This window comes from Tursiops truncatus, chromosome 2 (genome assembly GCF_011762595.2).
Source record: "Tursiops truncatus isolate mTurTru1 chromosome 2, mTurTru1.mat.Y, whole genome shotgun sequence".
NCBI classification, from domain to species: domain Eukaryota; kingdom Metazoa; phylum Chordata; class Mammalia; order Artiodactyla; family Delphinidae; genus Tursiops; species Tursiops truncatus.
The window spans coordinates 57,822,831-57,842,937 of record NC_047035.1 but is presented as its reverse complement, the minus strand read 5'-3'; positions in this window follow the sequence as shown (position 1 = coordinate 57,842,937).

Here is a 20,107-nt window from a genome sequence, read left to right as displayed (position 1 = left end):
CAAATCCTCTAGAGACCATGTATCCTTCACTCTTAACCTCCTGGAGAAATGTTAACATCATGCGAAGAAGCCTGGGAACCCCTGCTGTAGGTAAATGGCCCAAGTGATCTCTAGCACCAATGGCAAGACATACTAATGAGGCCATCTTACACCATCCAGATACAATTAAGCTTCTGAGTAATTATAGTAACATCATGAGTGATCACAGGTGAGAGTAGCAGAAGAACCTGCTCTAGTTGATGGTTGGAAAAGATAACTGAGACAACTACCACCCGCCTCCCACCCGCCTGCCTTGGGTGATGGGACATAGCCAGCCACCATGCCTATTTTGGAAAACAACCCTGCCTCCTTTTTTTTTTTAATTCTTTCAACAGATATTTGTTAAATATCTACTATATTCAGGCATGCTGCCCCTCCCTCTCTGGATTCATGGATTTTCTCCCCGCCCCCCCTTTTTTTTTTTTCTTGCGGTACGCGGGCCTCTCACTGTTGTGGCCTCTCCCGTTGCGGAGCACAGGCTCCGGATGCGCAGGCTCAGCGGCCATGGCTCACGGGCCCAGCCGCTCCGCGGCATGTGGGATCCTCCCGGACCGGGCACGAACCCATGTCCCCTGCATCGGCAGGCGGACTCTCAACCACTGTGCCGCCAGGGAAGCCCTGGATTCATGGATTTTTGAAGAACAGTATATTTTTTTCTTAAGCCGTTGGAAGTATTGGCGGATTCCTCAAATGCCTCAAGTTTCATCAGATTGATTTTTCCTAAGATGGATGAATGTATGTGAGAATTAATTTTGATTTGCCTGTTTTCTATTATAGCCACTTATCACCTGCCTTAGAGAAGCTTCCATGAAAAGGTTGTCTTCTTATGCTAGGGATCATGCTAGTCACCTAAAGCACGAGGGAGAATTTGTCTTTGTTTCTTCAAGTTACCTTTGGGCTTGGTTTGGTTCAGAGTGACATTTTGTTATTTCTCCAAGATTTCATTTTACCTTCTAATTATGTTTTAGTGATTCATATTTACTATTCATTTCTTCTGTAAATTAAATCTAGATTGCACAATTACTTTATTCTGGAACTTCATATACACCTCATTTTATTTAATAATATTCTCATTTATGTATCAAATTACTCTACAGGAATTTGATATACTGTTATAGATATAATAAGGTGCAGAGTATAGGCCATGGGGCAGTGCAATTATAATGGTTTTCTAGCTTTCTGATTACTATTTATTTGCAAAAAAGACATAATTACAAAAAGAATAAAGTCAAATTCAATGTTTTTACTTTTGGTAAAAGAGATACATTTGTTGGGGGGGTGCATGAGAATGCGTATCACTTTCACCTCAGTATTTTCTACAAAGATGTTTTGTTATGGATTTGAAAGTCTCCCTGGAATGTGTGGAATATGAAATATTTTATTTACATTTTCTTTCTCCTGTATCTTACTGTGATTTTAAAGTTTAATATAAGATAGGTAATATATGTTGTGCTAATCATTTGAAATTTCTGCTTGTGAATTCTAAAATAACCAAGTACCTATTCTATTTGCTACTTGTTACAATATACATTAAAGTTGAATTTTTTAGCATGGTAGTATCAATTTCCTCATCTGTAAATGGGGCGAATGTTGACCTCCCACGGCCTACTGTGAGGAATAATGCATTCCCAGCACTTCACACATTAACTGGCAAATGATGGAATGCTCAAACAGCACTAGCAAAATATATGTCCTTGTATTTTATATATCAGAGTGTAATATTTGGTTTGAGTAGATTGTCAGCTTGCAAACATCTTTCTATTTTACTTTGTTGAGGTCCCAAATTGAAGGAATCTTCTAAGATAATATCAGGCAATACTTTGCTTCCCATTTGAAAGCAGAAGTTTTTTAAAAAAAATATTAACAAAAAAGCAAACTTTCATATAGATCTAGAATAAGTATTGTTAAACTAGCTGGAATAATATTTTAAGAGAAACATCTCAAATAATGTATGGTAGAACATGATTAGGAAAACTTAAGATAATTATTTTACCACTTATCTAATAGGCACAACCAATGCAAGTTGTTTAGAGTTTTAAAATTATACAATTTGGGGGAGCTTGTGAGGAGAAAAATATATAAAATTACAAACCCAAAAGTTAGATAAAGTATCTTGTACGGGGCCTGTGTGTGTAACACTGGCTTTGTGGCCTATCTGCTTTTCTTATTAAGGACATGTTCAATGAATTCAGGAGAAAATTAGTAACTTTCTTTTTATTTTCCTGATTAGGAAACTTGATTTTGTGGTTGTTTAGACTAATTTGTGCTGAGAAATTTTTAAACTCATGGTAGCCTCTTTGATAGTTCTAGTACTTCTTCAAATATATTTTTATTAATTGAAAATTGAAATATTTATCTACATAGCCATATGACTATATGACTGTAGCACTTCTTGTTTTATTGGGATCAAAATAAATGGAGAAATCCATATGTGTAATTGGTGACCAAATTTTTCCAGTGATGTTGGAGAAATAGTTTATTCAATTTGAGGTGATGTCTATAGCATTACAATTGATAACATGGAAAAAATAATTATCTCTAAAGTATATTCAAAAAAGAAGCAGATTCTAGGCAATATTTGAGGAAAATAGAGAATTTCAGTGAAATCATGCTTGGTACAAAATGTGCACTCAGGAGGTGTTGTTTGAAAATTGATATGTACATTAATTAATAAATATTTGTTTTGGAATGTGGCTCTATAGCACAAAAATCTATTTTTCTAAAATAATGGGAAGAAATTAGTTTCATTTTTATAGTCATTTCCTGTAAATTGTTATTTACACTTTAATGTTATGAAAAAGAAAAAATCACTATTTTTGAAATATTAAAAAAAGCAGCCCTTGAAAAAAATGTAATGTCATTCTTAAGATTTTCCCTATCTTGTCTGTCGACATATTCCCTCTACAAAATACAGTCCATACAGGGAATGAGAAGTATCAACTCTTTCAAACTGATTCAAAGCACATAGTACAAAATTTTCCTTGATGGGGTAATAGGTTTTGTGGGAATCTGTGCTTCCTGGATGTAGAGAGAGTCCATGTGAGCTGTGTGTAAATGGAGTTAGTACTCATTCTTGCTGAATTAGTACTGTCAGTAACAATTTGAAGACATGATTTGCCACTGTAAGTTGAAATCATGTGTTGATTATATAGCAATCCAAGGAGGAGAGACCTGCAGGTGAAAGAGTGAGACAAACAGAGTGATAGGAGGATCCAAAGCTTGTTAGAGTTCAGGCTGTTTCATCAGCATTCTTCAGCATAAGATTTTTGGTTTCAGCACCTTAAGTTAAGGCTGGAAAACAGGGTTGTGTCACTTGGGACTCATTTAGCTGCAAGTGGAAAACCCAACCCACACTGGCTCAAGCATCTAAGGAATTTCTTGGTTCATACAACCAATAGCCTTAAGCAGGGTTATCTTCAGGTATAGCTTGATTCAGGATTAAAATAGCTGAAAAACGTGGATCCCACTTTCGGCTCTATCTCTCTATTAATCCCTTCTCAGATTTGAAAGGGTGGATTACCTTAGCTTCATATCATCACACTATGAAGTTGAAGTTCAAAGGTAGAAGGAGCAGGACAAGAAAGAGGGAGGAAAGTCAGGGGTAGATAAGGGAGAAGAGCAAGGAGAAAGGGTGGGAAGGAAGAAGGAAGAGGAATTGCTTCCTGACAATCTGAATAAGGTCCTTTAACTGGTTGTTTTCAACCCTGGTTGTTTGACTTGCATCCTGTTAACATCTCTGAACTTGGAACTTGGTTAGAAGGAGTCAGATCACTGCTTGTTTCATTTACTTCTTCCTTCCTCCTATATTCCCTTCCTTCTTCCATGCTTCCCTCCTTTCCTTTCTTTCAGAATTATTTTACATGGAAAGCCCCTCTCCTGTCCTCCATGTGAAATTCAAAAGCCCATACAGCTTTAGAGAAATTTTAATATTTGGCTTTGATAATCAGTGTTTCATGCTATAGGGGAAGAAGTAGTTTTTCCTCTGCTCCTCTAAGTTCGTGGCTGAGACCACCCTGTAATAAATAAAAACATTAACAGGATAAAAACAAACAGAAATTTAATGACATGTATACATCCTATATACATGGACAATACCCAGGAAAAATGAGTAACTCCCCTAAATGGCCCAAGCCGTCACCTCAAAGACCATCTTTAGCTAAAGACAAAAGATTTTGGAGGGAGGGAGGCCAGTTATGGGAGATTATCAGGCAAAGCACAGTAAACAAGGATATGGTTGTTATGTAGATCTAAGTTGGCACCTTCTCCATTGATAAATTTTTAGAGATTCAGTCACCCTCCTCTTCCTTCCTGGTACAGAGAGGGAGACACTCTTACAGGTGGATATTTTCTTCCTAAATGTAAAATGTCTCTTACTAAAGGGTAACTTCTAGGTATTCAGAGCTTTTCCTATGTCTGCCGTTTCTTAAAATAATAAACCAAGAATAAACTTTTATGCCAAAGAGGCATATTTTGGGGTGGCATATTCTGCTCCCCTTCACTGCTTTAAGATTTCTTAGCAAGTTTTGTTATTTTGGGGGAATTTAAAGTTGTAAAGCCACAGACTTACTGTGAAAATCTTTGAAATGAGTGGGTCTAATAGAATTTACCTACAAAGAAAATTGCATCTGTATCATTGAGAGGTTAAATAACACATTATTTGAATAAGACAAGCTTCATCTTACTATAATAGAACAGTAAGTGGCTATTTGAGTATACACTCACACACACGTATCCACATAAGCTTATTTATTTTTATCAAATTCTAAGTCTTCATTAATAGGCATGCTGTATATTGTACTATTTGTAATTATCGCACTTTAAAGAAGATTGTAAATAATTTCTAAGCTAAATGGTTTTGGAAAAATAATATTTTATTCAATTTTGAAATAAAGTTTAGTAAAATTATAAAAGAGAAAATGATAATGAATGAATTTAAATATAATTAAAATAAAGTCTCAGGTAGCTTCTTTTTCTCTTTGTAAAACAGCTGTTGTACAAATGCTGAATAATTGTTGAAGCTTTTGCATTCGTTTTCATAATCTGTCTTTCAGCCTTCTGAAGGGTAGCATTCTTCATTATGATTTAACCATTTTTTGAAGCCGTACTCTCTTCTTGATAGTACTGTCTCTCCCACTTCCTTTTTAACTCTCTACTATAATTTAATTTTAAGGTTATAGGTGATAATAATGAACTGTTGTAACTGGGATAGACCATCATTTTGTATTGACTTTCCAGTGTGATTTCAGTTGAAGGAAGCAAGTAATAAAGCCCTGGCATGGGGTGACCTGGGTCAGTTTGAGAGCTTTTGCTTTAGCATCAGAGCAGCTCAGCTGTTAAAGTTCAGCCTCCCTGCCACCCCAAAGGCTCATCACAATTCCCACAGGACCATTCATTAAATGAAGCTTCCATTTGAGGAATAAAACAGACAAAAATAATGCCGGTGGGATTTTGAAAAATTTCTGTGTGTTTGAGTTCCTATTAAATGGCACATCGGAAAAGTAATCAAACACACTTGTGTTTTGTAGGGAGCACAAAGCGTAAGAGAGTTACTGTTGTGTGCACCCTCTATTAAGTGGTTTTAATAATCAGTTTTCAGTGTCTTTGTTATAAAACCCATGAAGAAATTTTTAAAAATGTAGCCCTGACTGTTTAGCCTGAATTGATAACTATAGGCAATCTCTACCCATATTTCTATTATATTTTAATTGCACTGGGCAGGCTCCTTAAGGTATCATCCATTCTTTAAAATTTGGATAGTTACCTTCATTTTAGCTTACTTCAACATAGTGGCGATGGAATCATTCCTTCCACAGTCAACTTTTGGTCAGAATACTCTAAAATTAATTATAGTGAAATGATAATTCTGCATTCTTCATTGGAAGGAAGCTGGTGGCAACCTCTGAAGAAAATGCAGTGTGGTTAGCCAATGTTCCTGTTTCTTCTAGTGTAATGTAACTAGTTTAATCAATTACATATGCAACAATAAGTTCCTGAATTACCAAGAAGGAAATGTTTCCTGGCAACTATATATAAGGCATTTTGATGTCAAATACCTCGAGCTTCAGCTATCCAGAGTTTGAAGTAACTTCTGTCCCTTACTTCACAATGGGTAGCACATAATCCATATATTTTACTACCTACGCATACTTTAGAATATTTAGTCTTTTAAGTATAGTCCAAGACATTGCACTTTAATCAATGTGGATTGAAATTTGAATGACTGGTTAGGTTTCCTGCAGTTAGTCTTTTTGTGGAAGTATCGTTGCTATTATTTAATTAAAATTGACAATAGATTGTTCATAATAGTGAACAAGGAGGATATACTGTAATGTAACATCATATCATTTGCAGTCTCTTCAGGTGATTCTACAGAGGGGAAAAACATTGAGCTGGAAGGTTATCAGCAAAAATAGAATATAGCAAGAGAGTTAAAAATAGTACTGTCTTCCCTGTCTTTTTCAATCCAAGTAGAGCACTCATTGTATGATACTGCACCAAATCTGCAAAGTGCTTTAAAGAGTCACTTTTAATTGAGGTAACCCTGAGCTTTTTGAAGTGTAACCAGTGACAGACTAAAAGGGACATTTTGATTAAGCAGTGGTTAAATTATGAAATACTGTTACTCTACATCACTGCTGGGAATCTTAATTGGTGTGAGGAGTCTAACGAAAGGAACAAGTACAACAACAAAGCAGAAACAAATAAATGAATCATAGTACCTTTTTATATCAGTTCTCTCACAGTTCACACACAGAAAAAAAAAGACTTGTAGTTTTTTCATTCCATTTTTTTTTTATTCTTTTGTTTGAATCAATAAAGAATGCCCTTACTGATTGTTTTTCCCCTTTTGTCTTAGTTCTTTAAAAATTGACTAGTTGGGCTTCCCTGGTGGCGCAGTGGTTGAGAGTCTGCCTGCCGATGCAGGGGACACGGGTTCGTGCCCCGGTCCGGGAAGATCCCACATGCCTCGGAGCGGCTGGGCCCGTGAGCCATGGCCGCTGAGCCTGCGTGTCCGGAGCCTGTGCTCCGCAACGGGAGAGGCCACAAGAGTGAGAGGCCCACATACCACAAAAAAAAAAAAAAAAAAAAAAAAAAAAAATTGACTAATTGCAGATAAAAGATCTTAATTACAGGTTAATCAGTTGCCAGTTTAATTGTTAATGAATCAACTCTTAAGGATTTATTTCTTGCTAGCATTTTCATTCATATTTTTCTAAGATATAAATTGCTTTGTAATCTTCATCATGATTAAGTCATGGATATTTAGAGATGCATTAATGAACCAGAGAGAATAGTACAGACTGCTATTTGCTATAGAGTACTCTGTAGTGTACTCCCACATTGTTAAATGTTAAACAGGATCAAGGTATGGCCTTGAAATTTGTCTCATAGATATAGTTATACAAGAAATATATAAGAAAGTTAATTGCAATATGAATTATAATAGCAAAAATATATTTTACAAAATACTATATAACCTAAGTATTTATCAATAGTAAGCAGGTTTCTTGACAGAATATTTGCTGCTCTTTAAATAAATGAAATAGATCTATATATGTTGATAAAGAAAGCTGTCCAAAATATATGGCTACATAAGAGTGGAAGTTATGGTGACTATAATGTTATCCTCTTTGTATGTATGTAAAAATAGACATACACATATGCAGATGTATATATGTAAAATATGCAGATGTATCTTTAAAATGTACATACATATATGTAGATGTATATGTGTATGTATCTAAAATATACATTCACATGTGCAGATACACATAAATGCATATTTATGAATTAACATTCTTGGAATGATACCTATACACAAAAAGTAGGTGGTGGTTCCCCCTGGGTGATTTTCAATATTATCCTTTTATGGTGTTTGAAACTTTTTATCACATACACTTAATGATTTATAATAATTACTAGCTTAAATATAAAGTTTTAATAGCCATTACTATTACAGATCAAATAAAATTAAAAATGAATATTTATAAATGATGAAATGCCACTATATGCTAAACTTATACTATTGAATGTTTATATGTCAAAACATCAATGATATTACAAATTTATTTTCTATTAATGAATTTCAGAAATTTAGCAACCCAGCTTATCTAGAATGTTGATTACACTGTGTAAAACAAACTCAATGTATGGTTCTTAGTGGGAATCTCACTAACAGTATGAAATGCCAAAAACATTCAGTTGCTTCAGTGTTTCAGCTCTGCCTTATATTATTACAGTTTTGGGAAGAAAGTATCTATAAAACCTAGACATTTAATTTAACCTAAAATAGTAGGAAACTTTGACTTCCACCCTAAAGGAATTTCAGTCTGGGCTCTATTTAAGTCTATAGCTTCATGTTCCTGGAGATAGAAATTTTGAGTGTTTGGTGCTTGTTTGCATCAGACTCCAGTGCAGTGTTTGTCATGTAGATGAATGATTGCATCATTAAATTTAAAAAAAAATTTTTTTCTATAATCTTAATGTAGTTTGAAAATAAACTGTTTTCTAATTTACTCCAATTTATTTATTTTTTAATTTCAGTATCATTGATTTATAATATCAGTGATTCAGTTATATATATTCTTTATAAATATATATATATTTTTTTGCGGTATATATATATTTTTCTGATTATTTTCCATTATAGGTTATTATAAAATATTGAGTATAGCTCCCTGTGATATGCAGTAGGTCCTTGTTGGTTATCTATTTATACGTAGTAGTGTGTATATGTTAATCCTGTCCTCCTAATTTATCTCTCCCCTCCTTCCCCTTTGCTAACCATAAGTTTGTTTTCTATGTCTGTGGGTCTATTTCTGTTTTGTAAATAAATTCATTTGTATCATTTTCCTCTAGATTCCACATAAGTGATGCCATATGATATTTATCTTTCTCTGTCTGGCTTACTTCATTTAGTATAATAATCTCTAGGTCCATCCATGTTGCAACCAATGGCATTATTTCATTCTTTTTTATGGCTGAGTAATATTCCATTGTATATATATCTCACATGTTCTTTATACATCTGTTGATGTACATTTAAGTTGCTTCCATTTTATTAAGCAAATAAACAAAACAAAACTAAAGGAGACAGGAGGTCCTGCTAGGAGACCAGTCTAGAATATTGATAATGGAAATTAAAAGTGCCACTAAATTCCACATTAACAGAGATAAAAGTTTATTTGGATTTTGTACAGAAGAATGAAGCTAAACTTTTGAAAATTATTTTATCTCATATTTAACAAAAGTATATTTATAACTATGCATATTCCTAGAGCAAAAGAAACACTCAAATCTTATCATTCCTCTGCACGTTTTCAAACAATATTGATCAAGAGCAGAAAAGAATAGTTTTTACTTCACAGTTACCTTTCGCAGCAGAACTCCAAGGATGTTAATTTTTTAATAATTTATTTTCCACTTTTTTATTGACATATAATTCACATACCATATATATGTCACCTTTTTAAAGTGTACAGTTTAGTAACTTTTAGTTAATCATAGGTTGTGCAACCATTGTTATTATCTAATTCTAGAAATTTTTCATCTCCTTCAAAAAAAAATCCATACTCATTAGCAATCACTCCCCTTGCCCCCTCCCAGGAGGTTAATTCTGGGGATAAAAAAACCCGAGGAAAATAAAAACAGAAGAAAAGTACACACACACACAAACTAAGGCTTTAAAAATATAATTTTCCCAAGGGCCTTTCTTAATTTTTTCGATAAGTAAACCAATTTATTTTGAAGCATCTTGCAGATATTTTTTCATTTATCACGTGGTTTCATTCTGCCAGATCATTTTCAGGAGCTATGCTTTTGATTCTAGTGGTTATTCAACATCATTTTCATTGACTTCATGAAATTCTAATTTTTATAAATGAAATAAAATAAATTTATAATGCAGTACATTTATAATGCGAAAGTGATGATAAAGAAGTAGACAACATGGTCAAAGACATAGCTATTTTTATATTGATCTATCTGACCATCTATCTATACTAGTGTTAAGTGGAGAGAGATATTTGAATGGAGTTAATATTTATATAAGTGAATATTCATTAGTGAATATTGTCTCGTAGTGACACTTTTTGCTGTTTTAAACAACCTTGTAATTTCAGAAACTTGAGGAAAGAATACTAGATTAAAAGCCTCTATGTATGTCACTTGAAATTATATATATTTTCCCCCTCTCGAGAGAGAAACAATTAAATATACTTAAAGTTTCCATTTGTGAAATCTATGATTGTGAGTATTGCATTATAAGAATTAATTTTACTCATTACAGATAAAAAATTAATATTTTCTCAGTATTTAACATTCTAGGTTTTAGTGATACTTATCTGATTACTTATTTCAAAGTTGCTGAGTTAATATTTGTTGCAAAAAAGGTCTGTGCACTATGCCGGGACTGTTCTGTCAAAGGTGAAGCTTATCTGGTCTCCCAACTCTGGATTGCTGAATCTTGACTATAATTTTAAGTTCCTTTTTAGCTCTCATTTCTTCTTAACAATATCTCACTTTTTCTCACTAAGGCCTCCATGAAACCATTTATTAGAGTGGATAAAGGAAACAATTCTCTTTTTCTGTTGTCAGGTGCTACATCTTTAATTCACTGACTGATTCATAAATATATATTGATAACATTCTACATTTACTAGAAGTAGTGGTAGGATCTAAAGAGTCAGCAGTAAACAAGAGAAATAGTATTGTTGCCTGTGTTGAATGTACAGAGTAGCAGGGAGAAAGATACTCAGGAATTCATGGATTCAATTTGTCTGATACTGGTATTTGCATGAAAGAAATAGACTTGCTTCACATGTGTGAGGACTGTTATGACACAGGAAGTTCAGTGCGCTCTGGGAACATGTAAGGTGGGATCCCATCCATCAGGCTCACTGTCTTATGGGTCTTAGCCCTTGCTCCCTAGGTATGAATGATGGCACATGCTGGACTAGCTTGTTACATCTGGGCTGCTGTTCTGACTTGTAAATTCTCATTTAGTCTGTAAACTAGTAAAATTCAAATGACTAGATTCATCACCAGCTGGTTTTGTAAAAAATGTATTTACAGGAATATATATATACAAAATATATATTATATATATTATATCTATATGTTGAAGATGCCATGTGTCTCTGTATTTGCAAAAAGATACTTTCTGCAGTTATTCATGAGGTCTGAGGATTTTCCTGCTTTTCTTTCTATTTTAGATAAAATAGACTGCTCTGGTTCAAGTACTGGCTTGAAATTTATTTGAAGAGTATTTCCGATTAATTAAAAACTTACTGCTCTATGGTAGTTTCTTATATTACAGCCTCAGATAATTTATCCAACAACAGAAGCCTGGAGTTTTACTGTTCAATCAACTTTGTGATCACTTATTGGTGGGCTACGCTTCCATGCTGCTTTATGGCCTTGAAAGACTTCCCTGTTATTTGTAAAATAATTACATTGTTTTACTTCAGCTCACTCCACAGCTAGAGTTTCCTGCACGTTATTTAGGTGAAATAAACACCTTTTTATTTCTTTATTTCTCTGAATGGACTTTCCTAATTCTAGTCAGTACAGCTGGCATAAGATCCTGTCCAAGTATTGCTGAACTATTTATAGAGTTCTCTACACATACTAAGCTCTTTCATGTTTCTATGTCTTTGATTTTGCCTTTCCTTCTGCCTAAAATATCATTTTCTCATCATCCTCAAATTGTTTATCCAACAGTATTTCCAGAATCTCCTTCTGGGGAAGGCTTCTCTGATGCCTCAAAGTTGAGGATCTCATCACATTTTTGTTCCCATGCTGCCCTCATATCATAAGTCCTAGGGAGGTGTCAGGTGGGTTTCCATGTTTCTGTGCAATGTAGCTTTGTATTGTACAGATTCCGTCCCAAGATCTTTGAGCAGAGGTTTTTCTGAGAATTTTGCTTTTCTATATAGTGGCCATTCGGTATCAGAGCATTTTTCTCATCATATCACGTTGTAGTTCAATCATTCACTTATCCTTCTTTTCACATATACTAGATAGACTTTGATGCCTTTGGCATATTTAACATATTTTTACTTTTTGTAATCCAAATACCTAGAATAGTATTTGAAATTACTGAATTGATTTATTGAATTATTGAAATGAAGTACTCATTTATGTGTAAAAGCAGTAGTGGTGACACAAAAGAAGGCAACAGTTTTCTCAGAGATTTTTCCCAAGCTTGTTGATATTAAGCTAAAGATTTACTGTAGAGTAATATTTGAAGACCTTTTCTCAATAAAGAAATACTGGAGAGAACTAGAAATGACCTATATACACATCTTGAATAAAATTACAGAAAAATTTTTCTCTGAGTTAAATCAGTTTAAGGCAATAGCTTCTTTCAGATATATAATTATCATTCTGAATTGGCTGTTAGATCATGTAAATTCAGTAAATACTATAAATATTTATCACTTCAAAATTATAATTTGAATTATTGATCCTTTTCAGGGATTTCTGAAGGCTACTTTTGAGAAATATATGGATTTAAGATGGATCACTTTATATTCTTCCCATTTGTTTAATGAGACCATATATTCTCAAAACCTAGAAATTCTAATTTCATGGTGTATATTATATAGTATAGCTATGATTTATTTGCTGCTAATTCAGATGTACAGTAATCAAATAGTGATAAGAGCCTCATTTCTTTGAAAGCATTTGCATCATATACTTTTGAGGGGACATAAGTGGAAACAGATAATTTTCTTTGACAGTAGGATATCTTAGTCATATAAGACATACCCCTGCTTCAATCACTGGATATATATTTCTCTACTTGGGTTTTCTTTTGTCATTTAAAAAAGTATATTAATTACATACCTTGTATTTTCTTGGGATTTTTCCTTTGATGTTTGATACTATATCTTCTATAGTAAGGACCTTTACTCTTAATTCATTGACATTAACTGGAAGACAAATTAGAATCTGAAAGTCTTTTCTGACTTGTCAAATGTTGGAGTGAGTTAGGTTGGAATGGTTCATATAAAGCTGTAAACTCTCTACTTATAGTCTTTCCTCTTTTAATCCATACTATATTCCTGCAAGATAAATCTTCCTAATGAGCTTCAGTCATGTATTTTCCCTACTCAAAAACTTCCAGAGGTCCCTCATCGCTTACTAAATTAAATTCAAACTTGCTCTCTGACATTCATGGCCCTCAAATCCCAATAAGATCCAGCCTCTAGTCTCAACTATGACTACTCCTCCGTTCACGCTGCATACAACAGTAAAACTGAATTATTTTGCTCTCACAGACTCTGTTGCCTTTTTTCCCCACTCTGTATTTCCTTGGGCTTATTCTTCCTGGAGCACTTGCTCTTGTATCATTTCTGACTGTTCAAATTCAACTGATACTTCAGAACCCATTTCAGAACTCCATGACTGTAAGAAGCCTCTGCTGATTTATTTATTCAACAAATATTTATCTACTAGGCATCAGTCAAGGACACAATGAGTGAAAAAGTTAAAATCCCTATTATCATAAGCTTATTTATTGGGCAGAGGTGTTTGACAATAAATAAATAAATAAAAATATAAAATATTAGGCAATGATAACTGCTATGAAGGAAAATATTGAAAATACCATATGGGATGTGGAATCGGGAAGGACGGCTTCCACATGTCCTTTCAGATGAGGAGACTTTTCAGAGACCTAAATAAGTGGGGGCATAAGTCCTGAAGCTATCCAAGAGAAGAACAGAGATTGAAGGAAGAGTGAGTTCAAGAACTCTGGGGGCAGCAGCAAGCTCCACATGTTTACAAAATAGTCAGGAGGAGCTTGTGGCTAAAGAGGAGTGAGTGAGCAGAAGAGTCTCTAAAAAGGTGAGAGAGAAGTAAGTCCTGAGGGTCAGCCTAAAGACTTTGACTTTCAGATAGGAAGCCAAGGAGCGTTTTGAGGAGACATGACAGGAAATGACTAGTATTATAAGGTATCGCTCTGGCTGCTGCCTTTGAATAGACTGTAAGGACACAGGGGAAAGCTAGGGAGCACAAAAGCCTATGCCCATCAAGATTTGATGGAGGATTGAACCATGGTTTTGGTATAGGAAGTGACTAGATTAAAAAACATTCGTTTTGTAAAATAAAGAAATATGTTTAAAAGGATAAGAAATCACAAAGAAAAAATTTGGAGAATTTTGGAAAATCTTTCTTCATCTTCAAAGCTACCATTACTTTTTCTTTTCTACAGTAATATCTTGTGCCACATACTTTACTAAGCCCTTTACTTTCATTATCCATATTTAAACCTCATAACAACCCTAGGAAGTATGGGTATTATTATTGTTACATTTTTACATATGAGGTACTTGGAAGCAGAGAAGTTGAATAATAAGAGAATATCATGTATGTCTATCTCTCTGTATTCTTAGAGAAGAAAAATTATGACTGGCAATAAATACATCAGAATGTTAATAGTGTTAGATGAATAGGTATTTTTTTCTTTGTATTTATCTGCATCTCTTTTAAGAATACATGTTGATTTTCTTTTACTTATTTTAAAATTCATATGCTTAGATGGCTAGGATATTACTTTCATAATCTGATAAACATTAAATGTGAAAATCATGCATTTTAACTCAATTTACCAAACTCTTCTCATTTTATAGTTGACAAAGTATGGGATTTGTACTCAGACTTGATTTCAAATTCTGTCACCTTGGGCAATTAATGTAGCCTCTCTGAACTATAATATCTCATCCGTAAACTAAAGCTAATAACCCCAAGGGTTCAGGCTTGTTTTCAGGACACAAGTGGATGACACTTTTAGGCACAATGTCTAAAACATAATAGAACACAATAAATGGTCACTATTATGATGTCACTATTGTGTCAGTTTTCAGGTTAAATTACTTAATTGATAAATAAGACAAAGGATGTACTACCACAATATATGTAAAATAATATAGCTGAAGTCCATCTGTATCTAATAAATTACTATGGAAATTAATTCCAGTTAAAAACTTTGCTTAATTTTTCAATTTCTTTCATACCCCAATATCGCGACTTGATTATAGACTTTTGTGCTACTTTGGGGATGGTATTTATTTTCTTAATTTTTTTTGTATTTAACATATATTTATTTCCTTTTATTTTAAAATGCTTTAGGTACTTTTAAATAGGTTTGAATATGTTTAAATACTCAATTAAGGATCACTTTTAGATACTGGTTTTAGCGTGGGCCAGGGTGGTTTAGTGAAAAATTCCACTGATACCGGTTGCGAACAGACTTGACGTCAGTGTGGGTTCATTCTGCATTCATTTTTTAGGATTAGGTCCAATTCCATAAAAATCTTTGGAATTATGACATTTGTGTGGCAATGCCATGAGTGTAAGTTAAGATATTCCTTTATTCACTTACATTTTAAAAAGTCAAAAGTGTTCTCTGCAATTTTGTAAATGTTGCCTTCTGTAGTTAAGAATCTTTTAAAAAATTCATAAAATAAAAACTATTTACATGACGTAGAAAATAATGACCCCTAAAATAATGACATAGACCTCATCTTCCTAATATGCATGTATATATATATAATATATACACGTATATATGTATGTAGTAAATTTTTTCCTGTCTTACAGCTAGCAGTCCAATGAACAGCTGTTAGATGCCAATTAATGTGACTGAATTACATCTTTTCCTAGGGAGAGGAATGTGAAGAAATAGAAAATAATGTAATCTCCTCCACTGTGTTTCAAAATTATCAGTCCTACTTAACTATTGTTGTATTATTTACATTGTATTGGTTTGGCTTGCCTCTAAGTTCAGTTTTTCCCATTGGCTTTCACTCTTTTTTTTTTTTTTTCCACTCTTTTTTAATGTCACTGGATTTTTTGTATTCCAGTGATTGTTATAAAATAAACTCAGGATCACATTGTAATGATTCTCAATAAAACTAAGCAAAACTGGGTCCAGTGTGTGAAGGGCATCCACTATAATGAGCTCCACTACACTCACTCAGTTATAGATCTGTATGAATCTCCAATGCTTCTTACTTTTCTGAAATTAGATCTTTCAGCATCTCCTGCTAGATTAGAGATCATACTCATCTTTTTAACAGTACCAAAAAAGTGTCACTAAGTTGGGATGTTCTTCCAGCAATAGACCCATCCAGAGATATCCCTTTGTTTAATGCAGATTCTCCCCCTAGAGTCTCCCGTCATTCAAGAAGCCATAAAGGCCAATAGCTTAATGCAAAGAAAGGGCATACAGTGCTGTTTTGGTCAGGTACTAGATCATCTGTACTTTAAGAGTGGAAGTAAAATAGTAGAATCATGTAATTGGGAGATCATGGATAATTTTTTAATCCCCTATGACATCGGTCCCCAACGTTTTTGGCACCAAGGACTGGTTTCCTGGAAGACAGTTTTTCCACAGGGCGGGGCAGGGGGATGGTTCAGGTGGTAATGCCAACGATGGGGAGCGATGGGGAGTGGCAGATGAAGCTGCGCTCGCTCACCCACCGAGGGCTCACCTCCTGTGGTATGGCCCGGGGGCAGGGGGCGGGCGGTGTTGGGGACCCCTGCCCTATGAAACACTATCTGTATAGATAAAATTCCTGAGACATTGAAATATGAGACTTTCTTCTAGGGCATGATTAGCTATAATATATTTTGAAGACAGACTCTAGGAACTGTATGTTCCAGTATATAACTAAAGAGCCAGTGTTTAAATTGATCAAGGTGATCTGTTTCCTTTTAAGCTGTCGGATTTGGGTACATTTTCATCTTTATCATTTTCAGTTTTGATTGTGACATATTGAGAAATGTTTGAAAGTGAGTTTTATTATTTCACTTTTCTACCTATACTGGATCAAGACTCCCTTGTTAAATGTGGTATATAATCCGACAAATGCATTACTGTACTCCCTTTAAGAAACTATTCACAAATAAGTACGAGTTGCTCCCAAATTACGAGTATAGAAGGGCAGCATGTTAATATTTTTATGATTTTAGGACCTAGAGAAGTGTTATTTTTGTTTCGCAGTGAAATTGGAACTCATTGCTTCCCAATAAATTATATTTTAAAGGTCAAAAACCATATTGAATTCTGAACATTGACTCAGATACATCCTTCAAATCCAAGAACCATTAGAATGCACCATGGTATTTTTTAAAGTGTCTTAATTTTCATAATTATTTTTAAGGACAAATACAAAACTTGCATATTCACAGGGCTCTATCGGCTAGTATATATAATTAACCTGAAAATTTACAAGCCAAAGAACCCAAATACTCAGGTGTCAAGATTTTGAGTCCAGTAAACTCTTGGTCCAAATAGGGGTTCATTTTGTGGGTCTCCCACCCTCTTCCTGACCGTGGGCATTTGCTCTGGCCTGTGCAGCCCCTCAGCACAGATCCATTGCATAGGCTGTAGAGACAAGGTGCTCAGGTGATGGTCATCAATTGGAGGTGTACCTCAGGCTGCTTAATTCCATGATTGCAATTAGGGAGATCTGCTCTCTGTTCACGTACTTTCAGCATCTTATGATAGTGGAATTATGAGGTTTTCAGCATGGCATGTTCAGATTTTTGTTTTGTTTTCTTTTAATCATATAACGCTTTAAAACTACCAGAATTGGGATGGGGGAAGGGGCAGGAATTTTTTTTTTCCTTTTCCAAATCTGCTTTCTTCCTTTCTAAAGGAAAAAGAGTCTAATAATAATAATAATAACAAATCAAGAGACTCTAATTAGATTGAGATTCTGTCCATATTAGTCTCTTAATTCTTAAAGAGCTTCATTCTGAATTTGCATGCACTACCCTCAGCCTGCTATCCCAGCAAAGCCTCCAGGACTAGAATTATTCTGTTTACCCAGTTTGGGGTCTGTCTCAGTCAAGGGCCAGGCCTGCCTGGTGGCTCCATGTTATTCTTTTGCTCTGAGCTTTTTACACTTCATTTAGAGTTTTTTGATATATAAGGTCACTTAGGTGTAAGGGAAAATTGCAGCCTGTGTCTAAGGGCAGGGATCAAAAGTGCAGATGCTGCTGGATTTGCATTTTTTATTGAGGACCCAGGGATATGATCACATTCTTCACAATGTCAAGAGAGTCTTTAGGACCTTTGTGGGTGGGATCAAATTGTCAAGTCAGTTCAACACCCTGAACATTTTCTCTCTGCCCAGAGTCTCCACTCTGGGTACCCAAAAAGGTTTCTTTCTCAAACATAAATTTGCGTTAGGGAATTTTTCCAGGTTTTGCTTCAAATCCAAATTCTGTTCTCTGTTTACTGCCTTAGACTGAAGATTAAAACCTTCCCTTATTTTCAGACCCATTTTTGCCTGTGGTATCTACACCAGACCCTCTTTACCATGGCCCTTTGTGACTGGACTGGCTCCACCCTAAATAGATGCTGCTGTAATAGGAGAACATTCTATCCACATGGGTAATAAGACCCAGATATCTTTACTCAGCACACAGAAATGAGGTAATCCTGAGGACTTTGGACCATTGCAATTCCTGCCCTTAGTAGTGAGGACTTCATAAATGCTATTCTGTGTTCATGTTACACCAGCTATAAGTTGTTCCTCCTAACTAAAATGGTAGGGAGTTAGGAACCAAGGTTGCCTTGACCACAAGCTGTCAAATTCTCATTAGAATGCAGTGGGGGGTATCTGTATTTCCTTATTTGTCAACTCTACACTGTCAGGGGGCTATTGCCAGAAATTACTGTAAGGCAGCCCACCACATACTTGCTTAAATGTATTTTTGATAGGTTGAATGATGAAAGCCATTTAGTGAAGAAAAAATAGACTTCAAACCACATTCCATATAATATTTTAATTGCTTTCTCTTGCTAAATGTAAAAAAGACATTTAAAAATATCTGACTTAGCAACTTCTATTTTGCAGTTCTGGTATTGTACATCAATTCTCCTTACTAAACTTTAATATTCCTTGAGAGAGACTTTCTGGTTCTTAAAAGACGTAATTCCAACAAATCTCAGTTTTTAAAAGTTAGATTTAAAATTAATATAACCCAAATTATATAAAACATGTCATTTTTATAACATAAGCTAAATTATATAATTTATAAGCAAGTTTAAATTTTATAAAGCTTGGAAGTAATGATAATTAAATATATTAACATGTTTTAAATATTTTTATTAAAGCTTTTAAAATATGCTTCTGGAAATACAGTATCAATAATAAAATATATGTGGTACTTCAGATACAGACAGAAAAATATTTTATATTAGTATATCTTTTTGGCATCTCGTAGAAAGCATTTTTCTCACATTAGTTCAAGAAATGCTGTGAGGTAGAAAAGGTTGGTATCATTGTCTTTACAGTAGAGATAAGGAATTTGTTCAATAAAACATACTTGAAAAGTGACAGAAATGGAACTAGAGCCTTCTGATTCCTACTATTATTCTGCCTCTTTTGAAATGCTAAAATAATATTTGTTTCCCTAAAGACAGAGCTCATGAACCATTTGTTCAACAGCAGGAATCCATTATGTTCCTCTATGACTGGGTATTTTGCTAGGCACTGGGAAGGCAAGGTAAATGAGGCAGTCTTGGCCCTCAAAGGATGGACAATCTGTAAATATGTTTTATAGACCGTGTCACAGCCTAATATGGAAATCACAGATTCAGAGAATTTGTCTCTGATTCCTTTTGCAAACAATATAATGCAGTCTTATATTTTCTCCTACAGTGTTACGAATTGCTTTTTCTGCAGGGTTGAGTGGATAGCCTTGGTAGAAAGGGCATTCTCCTCAAAACTGGGTACCTGGATTCTGTCTTTACCTCTGAAACTAACTTGTTGTACTTTGATCATTTAACCTCCTCAGTCCTTAGGTTTTTTATTTATAAAATGATCATAATAAAACTTGGTCCACCTATCTTGTAGGATTATTGTGAGAAAAAAATATTTTATAGGTGAAATGAAAAAATGTAGGAGGACTGGACAAATATGGGTAATAATGTCTAATTCTGGCTACTATATCGAGAAATTACTAAGAGATAACTAGTTTTATAATAAAACTGCAATATCCAGCACATTCTTTAATTGGTGGCATATCCACTGGGATCACAGGTGAA